Source organism: Hydra vulgaris, chromosome 14 (assembly GCF_038396675.1).
Source record: "Hydra vulgaris chromosome 14, alternate assembly HydraT2T_AEP".
Lineage (NCBI taxonomy): Eukaryota > Metazoa > Cnidaria > Hydrozoa > Anthoathecata > Hydridae > Hydra > Hydra vulgaris.
The window spans coordinates 33,126,212-33,147,500 of record NC_088933.1 but is presented as its reverse complement, the minus strand read 5'-3'; the positions used below and the strand labels follow the sequence as shown (position 1 = coordinate 33,147,500).

The following is a 21,289-nucleotide window of genomic DNA, read 5'->3' as shown; positions in this document are numbered from 1 at the left end:
GCACCAGTCTTTCATAACATGTTTGCCTTTATAAATTATTTGATGAGGTAAATAATTACCGAATGCGTCACAACAAGTCAAGATTGTCGTCATTTGCTTTTTATTCGATGGTGCTAGCTTTTAAGGGTTTTTTGTTCCTTTTTTACAAATAATTTTGACTTTGCCTTGATCAAATTGCAAACCAGACTCATCACAGTTAAATATTTGAAACGCCTTATCGCCTAAATTATGTTCATTATATGCTACTGCTAATTGCTCAAACCAATTGTCAATTATAGCTGGTTGTGTGGTCACAGCTCTAATAGTTTGCATACCGCTTACTTTTCTTAGGCAACTTTCTTTACGTTATTTATTCATGAAACCGGAGTACCATTTTCTAGTCGGTTTGCCGTCTTTGAATAGACTACGTTGGTTTAATTCTTTTAAATAGTTTTTAACAACAAAAAACACGTCTTTTCTATTCAAGCCGAAGCCTATAGCACTCATAAATTTTAATAAATCAACAATAATAGCTTCAGTGATGTTGCTCATCTTTCTTGGCGCTCTTCGATTATTAGATGATCCTTTGTTCTGTCAAAAAGTGTAGATTTTGCCACATTATAACACTTAGCAGCTTGTACGTATGATATTTTTTTTTCAGTACCCAGTGAAAAATAAAACCGCGTCCCACATGGGTTCCGCGTGGGTTCCGTGTGGGATTTATGGGATTTATGTGGGACGGATTTTCCCATGTGGTATCCGTATGGAAATTTGTCACCTTAAACCCATGTGGGTAATCCCACATGGGTTACATGTGGGAACCATATGGTATTTACACACATGGGAAATCCCACGTGGGATTTGCATGGGAATTAATTTAAAAGCTGGAAACTAAAAAAAAACTAAAAAAAAATTTTTTAAATCGACATTGCATTGCGTTACGTTTATTTTGTGAGAAATTATTTTATATTAATAAAGAGAATGGCAAGCAAGTATGTAAGTACCGCGAATAATTTTTATCTTTCCTTATAGAAATAAGATTAAGATTTGTGCAAATAGACGTATTATTAGGATAATATTATAGTTATTTGAATATAGATCTTGAGTAAATTATTTGCAAACAATTAACTGATGCAAGTTGAAATGTTGTCAAAAACCAATCTTGCATGCATGGGACACTGCAGTGTCCCACAAAGAAATGCAGGTTTGAAAGTCAAAGAATTCCTAATTTTCTCTATTAAAAAAGAAAAAAATAGGATGGGTTTCTGTAACTTTTTTTATGCTCCAAAACTTTTAACTTTAGATATAATAAGGTCCTTAAGACTTAAGAGACTTACGAACTACATTGAGAAACAAAAACAGGATGTTTACAGAAACTTTTCAATTTTTAATCTGGAGTACCACAGTGTTATTGATAATAAAGCTTCTGGATCCAGTTTTCAAAGTAATATGATCTAAGTAATGTTTAAATAAAATAATATGCTTTAAAATGCATATAGTTATACATATAACTCCTGATAGTTAATTATATGTATAACTATTTATACATATAATTTGTTATAAAAACTTATTTTTTAAGGTTATGCTTGAATAAATTAGTACCAATTAATTCAAATTCAAGATTTAGTTAAAGTTCAAGTTAATGTTTTTATTTATTCATTGTTTTTGTTAATTTTATATTTATTTGTTCAAATTTATCAGTTAGTACTATATTTTACTACAGTAAGAATGTTTATCATTGTTGAACGTGATTTTATGTTGTTATTGATGTTAAATTTATTACGTTTCAATAACTCAGATTGAATCTTAACTGAATTATTGAAAGCTTTGTATATATATATATATATATATGTATAGTATATATATATATATATATATATATATATATATATATATATATATATATATATATATATATATATATATATATATATATATATATATATAATATATATATATATATATATATATATATATATATAAATATAACATTAAAACAATAAAATTGATACAAAATTTCACTTTAAAACGAATACCATTAACATTGTGATGATAATAGCATTAGGAAACTAGTATTTATGTATTATTATTATACTATAAATAAATAGTTTTTTAATTCATTTTATAAAATGGAGACTGACAACTGATAATTAATGGAAATAAATACAAATTATAAAAATCATGTATTATTACTAAATACTATATTAATGCTAGTCTACAAAGTTAAAATCAATTTAGAGCATTGTTATTAGTTCTTTTGTGATTCGCACTTCCACTTCTGTCTCTCAAATTTGTAAAATAGGTGGTCAAAGCTTGCTCAATAGGTAGGTTCTCAGCATAACAATGCTTTTTTCTTACACTTTCTAAAGAGAAATATGGCAAATTGATTACTTATTTTACTTAAATTGTAGGGTCATCTATGCATAATGATGTCAGATGATGACCCGGTTTGTTGAACAACTTCACCCTTTATCAAACTCAGTCAATTTTTTGCCATTTCCCATTGAAAATGATGTCAGTTTTTGTTATCGTATTATGATGGTATATCTGAATTTTTAATATAATATAAAAAATGCATATACCATCAATTTTTTTCTGGTTCAGTTATACATTTATTCTCAACAGTACTAAAAGTAAAAAAAAAAAATGCGTAAATTGTTCTTTCAGATAAGCAAGCTAATTTCTGAATTTAAATTGTTTTTCCTATGATCCTCTACAGTTTTAAGCAACAAAAGCAAGAAGTTTTTAGACCACATTGTTGGTGTAAATACCTCTAAAACCTGCTCATAGCTAGCATAAATTGTTTTACTTTTTTTTAAAATAAAATATTTTACTTTTTTTTTTAATTCAATTTTTTAATTGACATTATTTTGGTCTCAACATCTCCTCCCCATTGTCAATTATTGTTAAACTCACACTGCCCCTCTATCTACTGGCATCATTTATGGATGATCCCATAGCCTAAATACTATATATATATATATATATATATATATATATATATATATATATATATATATATATATATATATATATATATATATATATATTATTTTTACTTTATTTACAACACCATTTGAGATACAACAAACCCTTACAAAGCTTACAATAATTCAGTTAAAATTCAATCTGAGTTATTGAAACGTAATAAATTTAACATCAATAGAAAAGTAAAGCTGTCATCATTTAAAATGTAAAGGGTGTTGTCAAAATATGTTGATAGTAAAATTAAGTTACTAATAAAATCACGTTCAACAATGATAAATATTCTTACTGTAGTAAGAATTAGTACTAGTTAAAATATTTGAACAAATAAATATAAAATAGTGAAAAAACAATGAACAAATAACTTGAACTTGAACTAAATCTTGAATTTGAATTAATTGGTTCTAATTTGTTCAAGCATAACCTTAAAAAATAAGTTTATATAATAAATTTTATGTATAACTAGTTATACATATAGTTAACTATCAGGAGTTATATGTATAACTGCATGCATTTTAAAGCATTTTATTTAATTTATATATTACTTTAGATCATATTACTTTGAATACTGGACCCAAAGACTTTATTCCCAATTACACTGTGGTACTCCAGATTAAAAATTTAAAAGTTTCAGTAAATATCCTGTTTTTGTTCCTCAATGTACTTCGTTAGTCCCTTAAGTTTTATGAACCTTATTATATATAAAGTTAAAAGTTTTGGAGCCTAAAAAAAGTTACAGAAACCTCCTTATCTCCTCCCTATTTTTTTTTTTTTTTTAATAAAGAAAATTTGACTTTCAAACCTGCATTTCTTTGTGGGACACTGCAGTGTCCCATGCATGCATGCTTGGTTTTTGACAACATTAGAACTTGCATCAGTCAATTGTTTGCAGATAATATACTCAAGAACTATATTCAAATATCATATGAACATGTTAGAGAATGTTCATATGATATTTGAACATCACAAATTTAATAATATTGTTGTGATATGTTATATAAATAATTCCATAATAGATTATGATATGAAAATAAGATAGGATATGAAGGCAATGATCAAAGAATAAATTTACTTATAGAAATTTAGATGTTTGTTTATTAGTTTCAGAATATTATATTATGTGTGACCGCGGCCTTCTATAATAACAGGCCTTGACATCGCGCAACAAAGTTGTTAAACTGAAGGCCAATTCCTAATACTGTGTTAACATTTTCATCTTTTAACATTAGATGAAAGTTTGTGTTCGCGCTTTTTTAATAAATCTTTAAAATGTGATTGGTTTATAAATTAGATAGCCCAACATCAAGACAATAACGTTGTTATTGTCTTGATGTTGATGTAAGGTTCAAGGCGTTAACTTTGTAAGGTAATAATATTGTCAAACTAACGATAAGTTTTTTTAATAATTAAAATGCCTTAAAAATGCCTTTAAAATGCTGTGTATCTCTTTGCAAGTCGAACTATCTCAACTACAACAAAAATATCAATTTATACAACTACAATATCAATTACAACTACAACAAAAATATCAATACTCAACTACGACAAAAATATTAATTTATAAATTCCCGAAGAATCTAGAGGAGAGAAAAAGATGTAGTGAAGCTATCCCAAGAACTGGTTTTATTGTTACAGACTATACAGCATTATGTCAACTGCATTGGCCAAATGAAGCACCTTTTGAAAGCAAATATGGGAAGCAACGACCTTTAAACCCACCATCTGTTTTTAAAATATTCCGCCTAGTTGTTTAGCCACACCAGCAAGTAAAGTTAGAAAAAATGTAACTTCAAGCGGTTTTCGAAGCATTTTACCAGATGAGTTAAATGATTTTCTAAAAAAGGATGAAATTATATTTGACGATATTCAATCTTTGTTAAGTGATAATAACGATGTTATTGTTTTCCAGCTTAATAAAAAAAGTTTACACATACAATCAAAAATGTACAAACTTGGTGTTTCATTATTTATTTTAGTAATTTTCAATGATTATTCATTTGTAGCTAACCATAATGGCACAATTTGTAATATTTCATATTTAGCTGTAAACAAATTAAAGTTAATAAAAACAAAATCAGCTTTATTTGAAGCAGTTAGATTTTTAAAAAATAAAGAAAGTTCGCTTCAATCAAATATTCTATTCGAACACCTTAATGCTATGAGAAAAGTTAATGTTGGTGAAGTTTTATATACTTCAGATATTATATGTAGAGCATATGTGAGTATTTTGCTATGCGACGAAGTTTATATGATTGTATGTGTATTGACTACAAGTTGCCAAGTATAAGGACTTTAACCCTGTTGAGATATATTGATAAAACTTTTTTTTTGCTTGAATCAACTTTTATTGGTGTTTTTTATTGTTGGTGATTTTTATTGTTACCATTTTTAGCAAAAAAAATTAAAAATACAGTTATCTTTCTAATATATAGATATATACTTTGTTATGGTTCTGCTTGTTATTGATACTATTTAATATTACATAAATATTCTTAATGAAATTTGAAATACGAAAAATATGATTATCTTTTAACAATTTTTTGGTTTTCTTTTTATATTTCCGTTTTTACTAGAGATTATTATTAGAAAACATAGGCTGCCATTACACCCTACCTAATATAAAAATATATCAATATAAGTAAAAGTGAAAGTTTAATCGGCCTTCAGTTTTTACGGCATTTTGCGCGATGTCAAGGCCTGTTATTATAGAAGTCTACATCATTGAAAAAGTAGGTTTTTACATTTTTGTTTTCGTTTTTTTGTTTAACTACTTTTCCTTATTGATCACTTTTTTTCAGGATTCTCCTCATGGGTTCAAGATCATTACGCAAACTGGCTAATAATTAAAATTGCTCGACTAATAAGGTTCCTTATTAAAATTGCTCTCTCTCTCTCTCTCTCTCTCTCTCTCTCTCTCTCTCTCTCTCTCTCTCGCTCACTCTCTCTCTCTGCCTCTCTCTCTCTCTCCTCTCTCTCTCTCTCTCTCTCTCTCTCTCTCTCTATATTATATATATACTATATATATATATATATATTTATATTTATATTTATATTTATATTTATTTATATTTGTTTTTATTTTTTTTTTTTTTTTTGAAAATGTTTGAAGAAAGTTAGAAGATACTAAAAACCGATATATATAAGCCGAAGCGATTTAATTAATTCAATTGACAAAAAACGGCGTGTAAATCGCAAAAGAAAAAATATTTTTAATATTCGTTTTGGATGTATTGATTAATAGCATTTATTTTTAAATAAATTCATTTTGCAACACGTTTTTTAATTTTATAAAATTTCGTCATAATAGTTTAAGGTAAATCCCACATAGGTTATAGGTGGAAAACATCACATGTAAAAGATCAAAAATGCTACACGTTTTGAATACCGAATGGGATAAAGTAGCAAATACCAGATTAAGTTAAGCCTCTCTGAAAGCTTCGATGATTAATTTTAAATTACTATTTAAGTAATTTTTAAATTAAAAGAATTTTTAAAATTATCATAGAAGCATTCGGACTTTCATTTGTCTAGTATTGACTACTTTTATACCATTTGGATTAAAATATGTGGCATTTAAGATCTATAACATGTCGTATTTTCCACCTATATCCCATGTAGGATTTACCACATAAAACCCATGTGGGATTTACCATATGAAACCCACATGGGACAAAATAATAATCCCCATATGGGTTACATGTGGTAAAAACCCACGCGTATCCCATATGGGATTTACCATATGGAATCCATGTGGGATTTACCATATGAAACCCACATGGGACAAAATAATAATCCCCACATGGGTTACATGTGGAAAAAATCCACGCGTATCCCATGTGCGCTTTTTCACTGGGTAATAGCTTGAATAGCTAGCTGGATTCGACTCTCTCGCTCTTCTTTTTGTTTAAAATTATCCATATTCTTTAATACAGTAATACAATTAACACAAATGCGTTAATTTTATGGATGTTAAAAAATATAGCTGTATCTGGATTAGTGTCAATTATTTTTTCCCTGGTGGTTATTTTATTTTTTATTACTTTCATGAACATAATATATTATATTATGTGCATGAAAATGATAAAAAATAAAATAGCCAATTGTAATTAACTGTATCCGGGACTCAAAAGTGTATTTGTTTATTGCTACTGGCTAATTTGTTTATTATTTTTTTTAGGTACATAAAATAATAATTACCTCTATCCGGAATTAGGTGTCTTTTTTTTTTGGCTGGTAGCAAATTTGCTTTTCATTTTTTTCATTTATTTTAAAAGGTAATTTAATTTTTTTTTGGCTAAAATAATCAGCATAAAATTCTGCACAAAATAGTGTTTTTACTTTTTTAATTTTTTTGTTGCAAGTCAAAGTTATTATTTTCTTGTTTTTTGTTTTTTTAGTTATGAGAGATTTCAAATTGAAATCTTTCATGATTGCATTAATTTATATAACTTTTTTTAAATATTTTTCGATTTGTCTGGTAAAGACGTTTATTAATTAAAAAAAGTTATTCATAAATTCATTATATTAAGGGAGTTATGAAACTTTTTACTAAAACCATCCGGAATTAGGTTACATCCGGAGTTAGGGGTTTTTACGGTAAGCTACTTTTACTTACATTAATTTTTTAAAACAACAAAAGTATATGTTTCCGTGTTAGCTTGTCATCTGAGCTTGTGCATAACATATTTTTACCTTTTATTTTTCTCAACTACGGTGTAAAATATTCATAAAAAATACAAAGAATTAAGTCTTTTTTAGATTAACAAAATTTATTGTGCATCATTTTTGTAGAGTGTTTTAAGAAACAGTGATTTTTTAGAAACAATTTTAGGGGAAGGGTGTTTGGGAGAAGGGGATGTTTCACCCAATCAAATTAGTTGATTTTCAAGTTATAGTCAGTTTTTTAACGAATTTAGTCGGCTAGTCGTGTATTTGAAACAACTCAGTTGGGTGAGTTTTAGTTTTTAAGGACCTTTTCTTCTTAAACAAAAACGGTACTTTTTACGGATTCCCACCTCCCCCTTGCCTCCTCATTATTTAATATATTAATTTAAAGTCGAAGTGTCCTAGCAAGGTTGTGGCGAATGGGACTTTTTTTTTTTAATTTTTATTTTAGGTGCCACAAGATGTCCTTACGGACTTATCACAGAACACGCGGAAGAGCATTTGAAAGGAAGTTTACGCCTTCTTTCTTACAAATGTTGTGAAACTTGCCATGATTTGGCGTTGAACAACAGATCTTTAGCTTCAGAGGCAAGCGCGCTAACCACTGCGCTTCCGCTTAAATGTACTTTTAAATATAGCGCTGGAATTTATGACCTCAAAATTATAAGTTCTTTATTTTTATTGCTATTTTTTTTATTAAATAGTTTAAGTTTAGCAAATATATTTTCCTTTTTGATAGAAAAGGTTTTTTTAAAGTTGTCTTATTTATTTTCACAAAACATAAAACGATAAAAGCAGAAAAATGTTTACTTTTTATGTCTTTCTATAATCAATACGGTCTTTAAATCAAGAAAAATATGTAAAATACTGCAAATATTTTTATCAAGTTTTTTATATATATTTTACAGTTTTCACTCATTAGTAGGCCAATTTAAAAAATATTGATAAATACAATAATGAACATCAATATGCTTAGCAAATAACACGATAAATAGTTTTGAAAACTTTGAAACAAATGATTATAACTACCTATAGTTATAATAAAAAAAACACTCAACGAAATTCCAAAAAAAGTGTTTTTCAATGGGGGCTTTCTAAAATTTGAATGATCTGCTTTACAATATTTCACCATAAAATTGTCCATAACAACTGCCTAAATAATTATAAAACTTTACCTAATAATTTCAAAATAACCTATTCTTTATTTAAAATTTGCGGAAAATTTGCGGAAAATTTCCCGAGTTGAAAATTTCCGAGAAATTTTTAATCATATTTGTTTATTTATAAAATTAGACGATATTTTGTCTGGCACTTAATTTCTGAGAACTTTGTGAAATCAAACGAGAAAACTTTGGTTAAAAAATTATGCAGAAAAATAATTAATAAATACTTTTTACAATAGTGGTTTTAAACTGCTATTATAAAAAGTTAAATTAAAATGATTAAATAAAAAGAAATTTAATTTATTTCTTACTCTAAAACTTCCTTTTTTTTAAATAATAATGCAACAGTAAAAACCTAATTTAAAACAAATTTATATTAATTTAAAAGGCTTGAAAATAAACAATAAAACCCCAAACACTACTCAAAATTCTATTGTTTTTTATAACATCGAAGTAAAGCCGCAGGAAAATATTTGTTCCTGTAGATTGTAAAATGCATTAGCGCAAAAACCAAAGTTTTCTAGTCTGACTTTCTAAAGTTAACGGCAAATAAATTCAGACAAAATATTGTCTAATATAGACTTAAATCGTCTAATATAGCGCATAAAATAATATGCGTTAACTCGGTTAATTAAAAATGCCTGTGTGTTTTGGCTAATTATTAAATTTTTAATTAAAAGAAAATTGAGTTTAGTTATTTGATGTATATAAGGTAATAGTTAATTTTTTTTTGAATTCGTTAACTGTTTTTGATGTTACTAAGTTATTTGGTAAATTATTCCAATCAGACACTATTTTTGTTTGGTTCTTCTCTGATATTTGAAGATGGACCTTTTAGAGTTAAAGAAAAAGTTTTTGAGTTTAAATGAGACCAGTTTACTTTGTTTAAACTAGTTTTTATTTTGAAATATTAAATGAGGTCCCGTCTTATTCTTCTTGTTTCAAGACTTTCTAAAACCAAAGCTTGATAAACATTTTTCATATGAATTTTAATGTAAACCTTGTACAGTTTTGCAGCTCTTTGCTGAACTATTTCAAGTTTTTTTATTTCAAATGTGGAATCCAAACTGGTGCACGAAACTCTAATTCAGGTCTAACATAAGTCGGATACAGTTTCGTCAAAATAACTGTTTTCCATTTAAAATTCCGTTAACTTTGCTTGGAAATGCGTAGTACGCATCAATAACACGTGTTGAGTTTTGATTTTCTGGCACATGCACAGCACACTTTCTTGATAAATCTAAGCGCTTGAGTTTTCTTGAAATAGTAAGCTGAAACATATTGAAGCCTGCTGCAAAAAAATTTTCTTTTATTGCTTCTTGCGTACGAAGATTATTTTCTTGTAGGGAAGACCGGGGCTAGTTGGCTCGGTTTTTACTCTATGAGCTCTGTAGCCCTAACAGTACATTTTTTTAAAAATATTAAAGCGTAGTCTTAAAGAGTATAGATTAGGGTATCTTATAAAATTTGTATTCATTTATAAAAAAAAATTCTTGGGGCCTTTCCGGACCCTCAAAAAAAAAAAAAAAATTTGCGCCAACTGCCCCCACCCCGGGTTAAGTTGGCGCAAACTATAAAAATGATTATTAATGCACTATTAAGTGCAAAATTAATAGAAATTTTTTTTAAATTAATTTTTGCAACAATTTTATCCCAAAATTTAATATTACTTTTAGCTGGTACCAAATATTAGTCCGCATAAAAGCCAAACAGTAACCCACCTTTTATCTGTGGAAAAAAAAACTAAACAAAATTTTTTTTTAATTTTTTTGTAAGAATAAATATTTTCAATATTGTTAAAAATAAAAAAAATTAAAAAAAATAATTTTAAAAAAAGAAATATTTTTTTTTCATAGTAAATGCTATGAGCCAACTTACCCCGTAAAAAATTTGTCAACTTACCCCGAAAGCTTTTTTTTTAATAAACAGTCTATAGATACTGAAAAACGGCAGCTTTGAAAAAAAAGTCTGACTGGATATAGTAAACCAATTGTGACTGGAACTTTTACAATAATTTTTTTTTCATACGACTAAATATTTTCTTTGTAAAGTAAATAGGAAGCGATGTTCTAAAAGTTACGTTTTTGTCTAAAAAACGCATAAATCTCAATATCTCCCATGCGCATGCGCGAATCCTGACAATACTACAGTGAATGATGAAATGGTCAATGAGAAAGTTTCTGAGTAATTTTTGTCACTTTCTGATGAAAGGCTCTAAAGATAAACGCAGTTCGTCAACTTACCCCTGCGGCCAACTAGCCCCGGTCTCCCCTACGCATAATTCAATAATATTTTTTATTTGAGCGTTTTTAGGTCTTTTACCTCGTTTTTTATTAGAAAACGACTTGAATGCAGTCATTTCGTTGAATTCTCCTCTTTTAAACTTAACAACAAGATTTTGAAAAGAGAAAAGGAAATGCTTGTTGTAGATTCATTTTTTTCAACTAAATGTGTAAGCATTTTAATGTACTATTTTCTAACATTTTTCCTTGTTTTATAATTTGCACAACTATTTTCTCTTCTATCCATAGAGTAAATATTTGAGTATTGATGGTAATTATAAATAATTAAATTTAAATTTAGAATAATGAATATTTAAATAAATAATAATTTAATCCATCAATAAATAAAATAATAAAATTAAACAAAGATCTAATACTAAATTAAATTAACCATCATCAAATTTAAAAAGTTTTCCTCTTAAGTATTTTTAAACTCGTTTACCAGGAAACAAGAAAAATTTGTTTCGAGAAAACTGTAATTGTGGCAAGAATATTAGCTTGATTAATGCTGTTTCAACAATGGGAATGCTGCCATATGAAATAAAAACTGGAATGCAGATTCATTTTGTACTTTCATTACTACACTGTTGGCACCAGCGATTAGGAATGCAGATGTGGAAGCATTGGTGTTTGTTATGGACGACTGTAAGTTCTACTTTCTGTTAGACAAACGCTAGCCTCTCATGGCATAGCTATTAAGTATCTGCCAGCATACACGCCACAGCTTAATCCAATAGAAGAATTTTTTTTTTCCTTTAAAGCATACTTACAAACAGGGAGAAAAGCCTCGAACTACGGATGGGATAATCCGGAAACTTAAAAATAAAATGGGTACTGTAGAGTTTAACTTAATTTTATTTTACAACTATATGCGTAGTCACATAAATCCAGCGCTATTTATTTTTAAATAAATAGCAGTGGCAACAACCTAATTTATCTTTTAAATAAATCTATATAAAAACATAAAAGCTTATATAAAAGTTATATTAATTATTAAATATATTATATAAAATTATTATATATTGTTTAAAAACATAAAAGCTTATATAATGGTTTATATAAAATTATATTTGAGATTTTATCGGTGCACAGTGGGCCAGTAACTGGACAAAAGTATAAAAACCAAAATCAGAATTTTGATATCTTGATGGTTTCAAACCATTATAAACTAACTATAAAACTGTTTAAAACCGTTTATATACACTTAAAGTTTTATTGAATGTGCTAATCCTGTGGTTGAAGTAGACGCTAATGTAAATTAGAAAAAAAAATTATGAAGGCGAAAATGTTGTTTAAAAAATCGATAGAAATAAATAACATTTACACAAAATATCGCACTTTTTAAAATATTATATTATAACTCTATATATTATCTGGATTTTAAAAGTTGTTAGACTAAAATTGGTAAGTAATTAACATATTTATAACCATTTTAATTATGCTTAATATGTTATATTTTAATGTCTAACTTTTGCTTTTAATTGACAATATTTTTTTTTTTATTGCTATGTTTTGCTTTTATACTCAAATATTTTAAAGGTTATTTATGTTTGCTTTAAAAATTTCATAAATCTGGTTGCCACTAGGCGCCACTCTGGTTTTCTTTTACAATTGAACTCTTTTACTTAACAAAAAATCTGTGATTGCGCTCAAAATATTTTATTTGCACAAAGTTTTAAAAATCGCGGAAAACATATATCACGGTTTTACTCATACTAAACGTATATATATATATATATATAAATATACATATATATAATTATACGTATATATATATATATATATATATATATATATATATATATATATATATATATATATATATATATATATATATATATATATATATATATGTATATATATATATATATATATATATATATATATATATATATATATATATATATATATATATATATATATATATATATATATATATGTATTCCAATTTAAATTTTGTTGTCATAAATTTAGCGCCTGTCAAACGAAATTGATTTAATAATCTATTTTGGTTGGTTTGGTTGTGGCTAGGTATTTTAGGTGTTAAAATGCTGTTTTTATTAAGATATAATGAGTGGCACAAGAAAAAAAATTCGCTTATTTATTTAACTCAGCAGTCTGTCAATACATAAAAAAGAAGACAGTATTCTTGTATACTATATACGAAAGTATACGATTTCATTAAAGAACAAGATATCGAGTTTCAAAGCAAAAAGTTTGAGAGTCAATTTTATTTATTCATTTTGATTATGGTCAGAGATGGATTAAAAGTAAATTTACCGGTGCAAAGTTTATTAGAAAGAATCCAGGTTGGGTTGAAAATGATTTTAATACCACAATAATGAAGGATAGTAAAAATAAACAACTCGGCAGACCTAAATTATCATTTCAAAAATCATCATCAATATCAAAGAAAAGAAAAGTTGCAAATTTGTCAGCTTTAAATTCTTGTAAGTTATTGTTTGCTTAGCTTGTACTACTTGAAGCGTACATGGTCAAAGGTTTTTGATGTTTATCAATGAATGGGAACAATAAAACTATGCAAATTTTAAAAATTCTGCAGACGCTTGTAAAGTCTGCTAATTAGAAAAACTAATTAATAAAGCTAGAATATGATTTTTTTTACAGGAAAACAAGTTTGTCTAGCAACGTGTAATAGCATGTGTAATTAGTTAATCATATTAAAGTAAAATTACTTTTGCTATTCACGAGCGAGGATCTCATAATAAAACATGTGCTAAATAATATACATAGCACAAATAAATCATATGCAACTATTAAAAGTTAGTTGCTGCTAAGCAAAATTAGGTACACATAGCAACTAAATAAAAAATATATTCACTTTTTTAAAAAACGCGACCTCATATTGGTACTTATGTAAAACATAGTAAACATAGCGCTCGTAAAAATATTTGCAAATACCAAAAGAATTAAAAAAACAACACCTTTATAAGAAGCGCAAACATGATATTATTAATCATCCTAATTTTAATCAATACAGCCCTAATAATAAATTAGTTATGAATTTTGTCCAGTAAAAGTGAATTCTGGCCTACTGTGCGGTGGTTGACTCGCCGTTAAACGCGCATATAAGAATGAATAAACACGCATAAAAGAATGAATAAATACGCATAAAAAAATGAATAGACGCGCATATAAATATGAATAATTCTGAAAAATATAACGGTTGTAAAGTTAAACTATATGAAGTGTGTTGTGGATATAAGCTATAAACAGGAAGTTCCAATTGATTCCAGTGAAAACAAAATTACTATATATAAACATATATAAATCATAGTTAACATTTGTTTGCATTAAATTTAAAGTTAAATTTACATTTTTAAATGAAAGTCAAAACTACGATTTACTTTGAATGGTTTAAAAATGTATCAAAAAATGTACAAAGAAATGTTTTTTTTTTTATAAATTTCAGCATAAGGCTCAAAATTATTTTTTACAACTCATTTCTATTAAGAATTTTCAAGGTACTGTTAAACTAACACAAAAAACTTGGATAATTGTAAAGTCCTTTTGAAGCCAGAGAAAAAAACTAAACATCTTTAACTCTCTACAAATATCCCTGTTGTATTAATAATTGTTATTCTTTTTGGGTGATTTCTTAGTATTGACTACTGTTCCTGCCTAATGCGGAAGTATTGTAGAATGCTGTTACAAATTAATTGAACCTTTAAACTATTTGTAAAGCTATCAACAAATAATTGCTATTATTAGCTTAATGCGAGATACCAAATGCTTGCTTAGCCATTAATTAATAAAGAGAGATTTTATGCGATCAATTTTGAATTAGCTATTATATAATACAAATGTTTAACAAGATCATTAAGTTTCTACAGTTTGAAAAATGATGCTCAGATTGTCAAGTTCCAACTAATAACATTTTTATAATCATCATCTTTGCTCTAAAACTAATATAATTAAAAAAAACTATTAAAAAATTGCTAAAGCGTATGTATAAAAATCATAATGACTCAAGCAAATATGATTCCAGTGTTCTAACTATCAGCCTAAACTATTATATTATAACTAGTTTTCATTAATTTGGTTGTCTTTTTTGCATAAAGCTGCATTTATATTTGATATAATGTATTATATTTTAACATTTTGTATTAAAGCTCATGTATTTTAAACTGAAATATTTTTAGTTTGTTATCGATTGGTGTTGGTATTCAGTTTGTTATGAATTGGTGTCGAAAGTATTATAACACTTCATTATTACATTTTTACCGAATTATATTCCTCTAGTTTGCCAAACTTATTGTGCTGCATTTGCACAATTTTATTTACACTCTTTTCACTGTTATCGTTTATGTAAAAAGCTAGTTAAGTGATGCAAGTTAAACCGTAAAAGTGCAAATTTACTCATCAACGCATTTGTTTAACATTTTATATTTTAGGTTGTTGTTTTTCACAAATATTGCAGTTTCGAATAAATAGTTTTGATGTTGCAATATTCCAAGAATGTTTTTTTAACTATAAAAATGCACAATACATAATTGTGATTTTTAGCTAAATCCAAGGACCAAGTGGCCGTTCTAGCTATTATCAAAGTATCCAGTCTTTCAGGCTGAACGACTGTATTATTTGACAATGGTCATTTTATTATAAACTAAATGATTCAGTTTTTAAATCAGTAAACCACGAATAATCTAGGTTTCAGAAAAAAATTATTCAAACTTAAAGATTATAACAGTCGCCGAAAAAAGGTTAAACAATAATGAATGTACATTATGGCCACCAGTTAAATTTGAAGAGTATTCTTATGTTTTAAATTAATTCTCACTCTTTTTTTCTCTTCTTATACTTTTATACGCTATTTAAAATTTTTTTGACTTTCATTATATATTATATCGTTTGAAACATTTTGCTAAATTGTTTTTATACAAATTTATTGATGTATTGGTTACATCCTGCATTATTTTACTGCTAGTAAGAATGTGATAAAAGACAAAAAAATTAATATATTGTTAATCTTTAATGATACTATAACGGCATTGAAGATTAAAAATATATTTATATTGCAAACCTCTACACTGTGCAGTCTTAGTCCACCAACACGAGTACCCGCTGATAATAAATAAATATAATCACAAGTAAATATTTAAATCCTAGAGCCTACTACTTCAAAGAAATTTTGCATTTAATTTAAATTTGATTTAAAGTCTGCAAACTTTTATTAATGTCTCAAATATTGGATTTTGTTAGTTTTTCAGTTGAATAATTGAATGACCAAAACAGTTTTAAAAGAAAAATAAACGTTCAAAAAATAAAGAATGATATTTTTACCAGTCAGCATGTTATTGAAGAATTTTAAAAGAATACAATGTCAAACAAAACCTGGACAAGATAAATGAAAAAAAAAGTTATTTGTGGAGAGCAAAAATATATTTTAGCCAATGAAAGAATAACTTTCAAAAAATTTGATTTAGTTCATTTAGTGTTAGAAATATCTTTGATTGAAGCTGTGTCTTACTTGTTAAACTTGGTCTTTTCTATTTGTCTTTAATATTACATAATATATAAAATATTAGTTAGGTTTCTTTCTTTTTTGTTTTTTCTTTTTGTTTTGTTTTAATTTATTTTCAATAAATTTATACATTATGATAGAAAGACTAGGTTGCAATAAAAAAATCTAATAAAACGAATAAAAAAAAGGAAACAACGAGACTTTTAGAACAGCTTCAGTATTTGTCATCAAGAACTGCTGAGTGAAATATATATACATAATGAATAGTTTGTTTATTTAACTTATATTACTAAAATAACTAAATTAACTTTGGTTTGGTGGGAGAAGGGGTTAAATTAGATCATTTCTTCTCATTTCAAATACCAGCGCGTTTTCAAAATGCACGGGGTAATTGGGGAAAGATCTCTCAAGCGAGTTAAAACTTTTCACCTTATGGAATTTAATTATTATTTATTAGTTTATAAATATTACATAAAGAATCATATTAAGATAAATAATTGTCGTTAAGGTCATATTATAATTGAAGTGTGTATAGAAAATAGTTTAGCATTTAATATATAACATTTTTATTAGATATAAAGTAGAAAGGATTACTCCTTTTAATTTTTTAAATCGTTTACATTTTGTTTGTTTTAGTTTTTTATAAAGTTCTATTTATTTATTTTTTTGGCAGTTTTGTTTTTATTGAGTTTATATTTTATTTTTAAGATGGAATTTGTTTTTGTTTTTTTAAAAATTTAGAAAAATAAATTAAACTGAAGTATGACAACAGGTTACCGAAAGCAAGTAAATTGTTTTTCAGTTTTTTCTTTTCTTTTATGTTTACTTATCTGTTACAGTTTTTATTTTAGGTTTGCCATATGACGCATTAATGCAATATAAAAGATAAGAGTTTACATATTTTTTTAAACTTGTTATACACATGTTTGATTGTTAATTAAATTTTTTTTGATTGAAACATATTTGTAATCAATTGCTTAGTTATTTATAATAAATTTAAATATTTTTGATAAATTTATTTAGTCGTTTAACGAATTTAAGATAACAATTTTCGTTTTTAAAGAAAAATGAATCAAGGAGATGCCAAAACTTAATAACTCCTGTATAATAATGTCAACTTCATATTAATCTTAATAACTATTTAAAGTTCATGTAACAAAAAACAAGAATTTAGTTTTAGTTTTTCGTCAATTTAAGCATGATGTTATTATTTTGTGTCACTAACTAAAAACGTAAACTCAAATAATTATAAATAATTGGTAAATTATATTACCTTCTCATACTTTTTATGTTAATTTTACAAATGGATTAATTTTTTCAATTTGAAGGCGTTTTTCAAAAAGGGTATTAGTTAAAGTTTCGCAACTATAAATTGTGGAAAACAGCCACTATAAATTTATTATGTAACAGACCGACTATAACCCGTATTACGGGCTGCTTTCTGCTAGTAAGAATAAAGTAGATAATACTATGGATATTTGCAATTAGTAATTTTTGATAAGAGTGTTTTTTCCATAAAACTGTAACTAACATCTAAAACAGAAAATGTTTTTATTATTTTGAAAACAAAAATGGTATCATCTAAACGTTGTAAACCATCTTTCAATACTTTATGTTATATTTGTGGCAAGTAGAGCAAAATCAGCCAAAACATCAATTAATGCGTAAGACAAACCTGATACACTGCATTCTTTGCAAACAAAGACAAAATAAAAAAGACACCTCATGCCCTGCAAATCACCTTTTTTAGTTTCCAATCGAATCACTATACGAAGCAGGTCTTGATTCGCAAATCAAATTGAATCACGAGTCCAATCAGCATTTTGAGGAAATCTAAGTTTAACTAAAACATAGATATCCTAAAAATGCTGATTTGATTCGAGATTCAATTCAATTTGCAATTCAAAACCTGCTTTAATTCGTGATTCGAATCGATACCAAAAAATTTGATTTGCAGGCCCTAGTTAGAATTTCAAAACTGTAACGATGGAAAAGGTAAAAAGGGGCTTTGGACTAATGTTGTAAAAGGTAAACCAAAGAGAAAATCAAAAATTCAGCTTAACTTGATTAATGCATAACCCAAAAAATCAAAATAGCGTAAAATGCCAAAAAAAAAAATCACTACTTTTTTGTTTAACAGCATCTAAAAATAAAAATAAAGAAAATGCATTTGACGAGAACCCTCATTCAATTAAAAGTATAATTGCTTCAAATGATTTTAATACTTTGGGTGCAATTAGTTACGGTCATCAAATCCTAAAGTTTTTGTACTGTTTTAGAAATAATTAAAAGTCGTGAGTCCGTCATTGTTTACTGTTAATACAAACGACTTACCCAATGAGTTATCAACTATGTGTAAAATGTATGCTGATGATATAAAAATAGTTAACATAACTAGATCATTTTCTGATATAGAAAACACTTAAACAGATCTAAAAAAATTGATGACATGTTCAAAATTATGGCTTTAAAATTTAATGTTAGCGAATGTAAACTTATGCATATAAGTAGCAAAAATACGAAGCATATATACAATATGTATGATTCAGTGTGAAACAGATTTGAACTACCAGAAACAAAATTTAAAAATGATTAAGTAATTATGATTTCAAACAACTTAAAATGGTCTATTCAAGTTAATTACGTGTCTGGTAAAGCTAATAAAATAAATTCAAGGCTCTTAAAAAAAGACACAAACTTTAAAATTCAAGACTCTTGCAAAAAGGCACAAACATAGTTCATTTTTACAAAATAGTAAAAATGAAAATAGTTAAACTTTGGAACACCAACCTGATTTAATAATTTCAAATACGAGAGTCGTAATACAAGGTTTCATAGACAAATATTAAAAAAGTCTAAAGAGATACCATTTCTTAACAAAACGTGCTATTAATTGGAATAACTTACATCAAAATATTGTTGATTCTAAAAAACATTCTAAGAAAACTTTTTTCAACTTTTTTTATTTTTTATAATAAAAATATATGCTTACATTTGTATCAAGATATGTACTTTGCAAACCTAAATTCTTGATTTTTTGACAGTGGTGTCTCATATTCTGATTGATATCACGTTCAAAATTAAACCATATAAACAATTATTTTCGACAAACAATTATGAATGATTAAAAACAAGGTTTAGTGATATATTAATTGTTATATAAACAAATGATGGAAAATGGTTTTTAAAACCAAAGTAATATTTATATTTTTCACAGCTACGAATATTGCTCTCATAATTAATATTTATTTAAAAAAAGTTATAATAAAAAAAAATCTTTAGGTTACCTAAAATTGAACCAACAAACTGCGAGAATCTCTTTTCTTCGCACTTTTTATTATGTAAAAATAGTTAAATATAAGAAATATATGTTAAAACCAAATTGCTTTTTTAGAATTGAATTTTATTTAAACAGCTTGTTTTTTATTTAAAATTTTGTTTAACATAAACAAATAAGAGCTATTTAATAATTACAAACAAAACCGAAAGTTTATTTTATTATTTGGACTTTTCAAAAAAAAAAAAACACCGAATATTTGAACATTCATAAAATATGAAATTTTTCTATGTAAGGTAAAAAACATGTAATCACATATAATTAATTGTGAAATTTGGAATTGACATAAATATGGGACTTAATAAAAGCTTATTAATTAATCTTTATATGAAAGCAGTTCCATGCCTCCTGAACGTAACGCATTTCTAAACATGTTGTAGGGCGCGCGTTGTGATTTTGCTTCAACTTAGTTAAATAAAATAACTAAGCTTGTTTGGATATTAAAGCAAATGGTTTTTGGCGAAATGGACAGACAGTAATTTATGACGTAAGAGTTACGCATGTCAGTTCCATGAGTAACAAAAATCGGGATCTAGCTGCTTTATTTAGAAAATACGAAAAGGAAAACAAAGAGAATATGGCGAACGAGTTCGTGAAGTTGAACATGGCAGTTTGACACCACTAATGCTTGATATTAGTGGAGGTATGGGTAAAGAATGTCATAAGTTTGTTACAAGACAACTTTTATAAGATTTTTTTTTAAGGTTATATAACTTTTTTTAAATTTAGAGTGGGATTATGACGATTTCCTAATTGTAATCGTTTGTTAGTAAATCAATTTTTAATTTATAAAAATTGTAGAAATTTTAATTTAAATCACGTTGAGTAATAGTTTCAAGTTACTATTCTCAAATCCTTCTTTAAATGAGTTAACATTTCAGTGAAGCAACCAAAATCAATAATTTCATCAAAAGTTTCTCGGTGCTAAATTTTAAAATGGAAAATAATAGAAAGTAAAGCTATTTGTGGAATCATTTTACCGTAACAGCCAGTGATTCCAAATACGCAACTTGCAATATCTGCAATTTGAAAATATCTCGAGGATCGCACAATCCAAAACTTCAATTACTTAGCGGACTTTCATCACATCTTACTCTAAAGGAATCTCCTAACTAAAAAAGCAACACTCGCAATTACCGCCAGCCCTGAAATTATGCCAACTTCAGATCAACTTGAGTCTATTGCAGTTAAAAAAGGAACAATACCCTTATTTGACATCAGATCAAAACGGCAGAGGACTGAAATGTTGCAATATACAATGCCTGGCTGGGTTAACAATATCTCAAAAATTGATTCAAACTCCGAAGATGGTCTGAAGTTTCATAGATCTATATAAGAAAACAACATTAAAAGCAAAATTTGATATGGCAAAAGTAGCAAAGAAATTCCTAAC

General features: G+C 26.7%; 1 protein-coding gene across 1 annotated transcript in view; it reads right to left on the bottom strand.

Annotated features, from left to right (window-relative positions):
• Positions 1 to 19,944, bottom strand: part of LOC136090652 (torsin-1A-like) — a 61,073-nt gene extending 41,129 nt beyond the window's left edge. Inside the window, exon 1 of the mRNA XM_065817478.1 lies at positions 19,847 to 19,944. The gene's annotated coding sequence lies outside the window, so the exon portion shown is untranslated. The remainder of the gene's footprint in view (positions 1 to 19,846) is intronic.
• Positions 19,945 to 21,289: the final 1,345 nt, after the last annotated feature.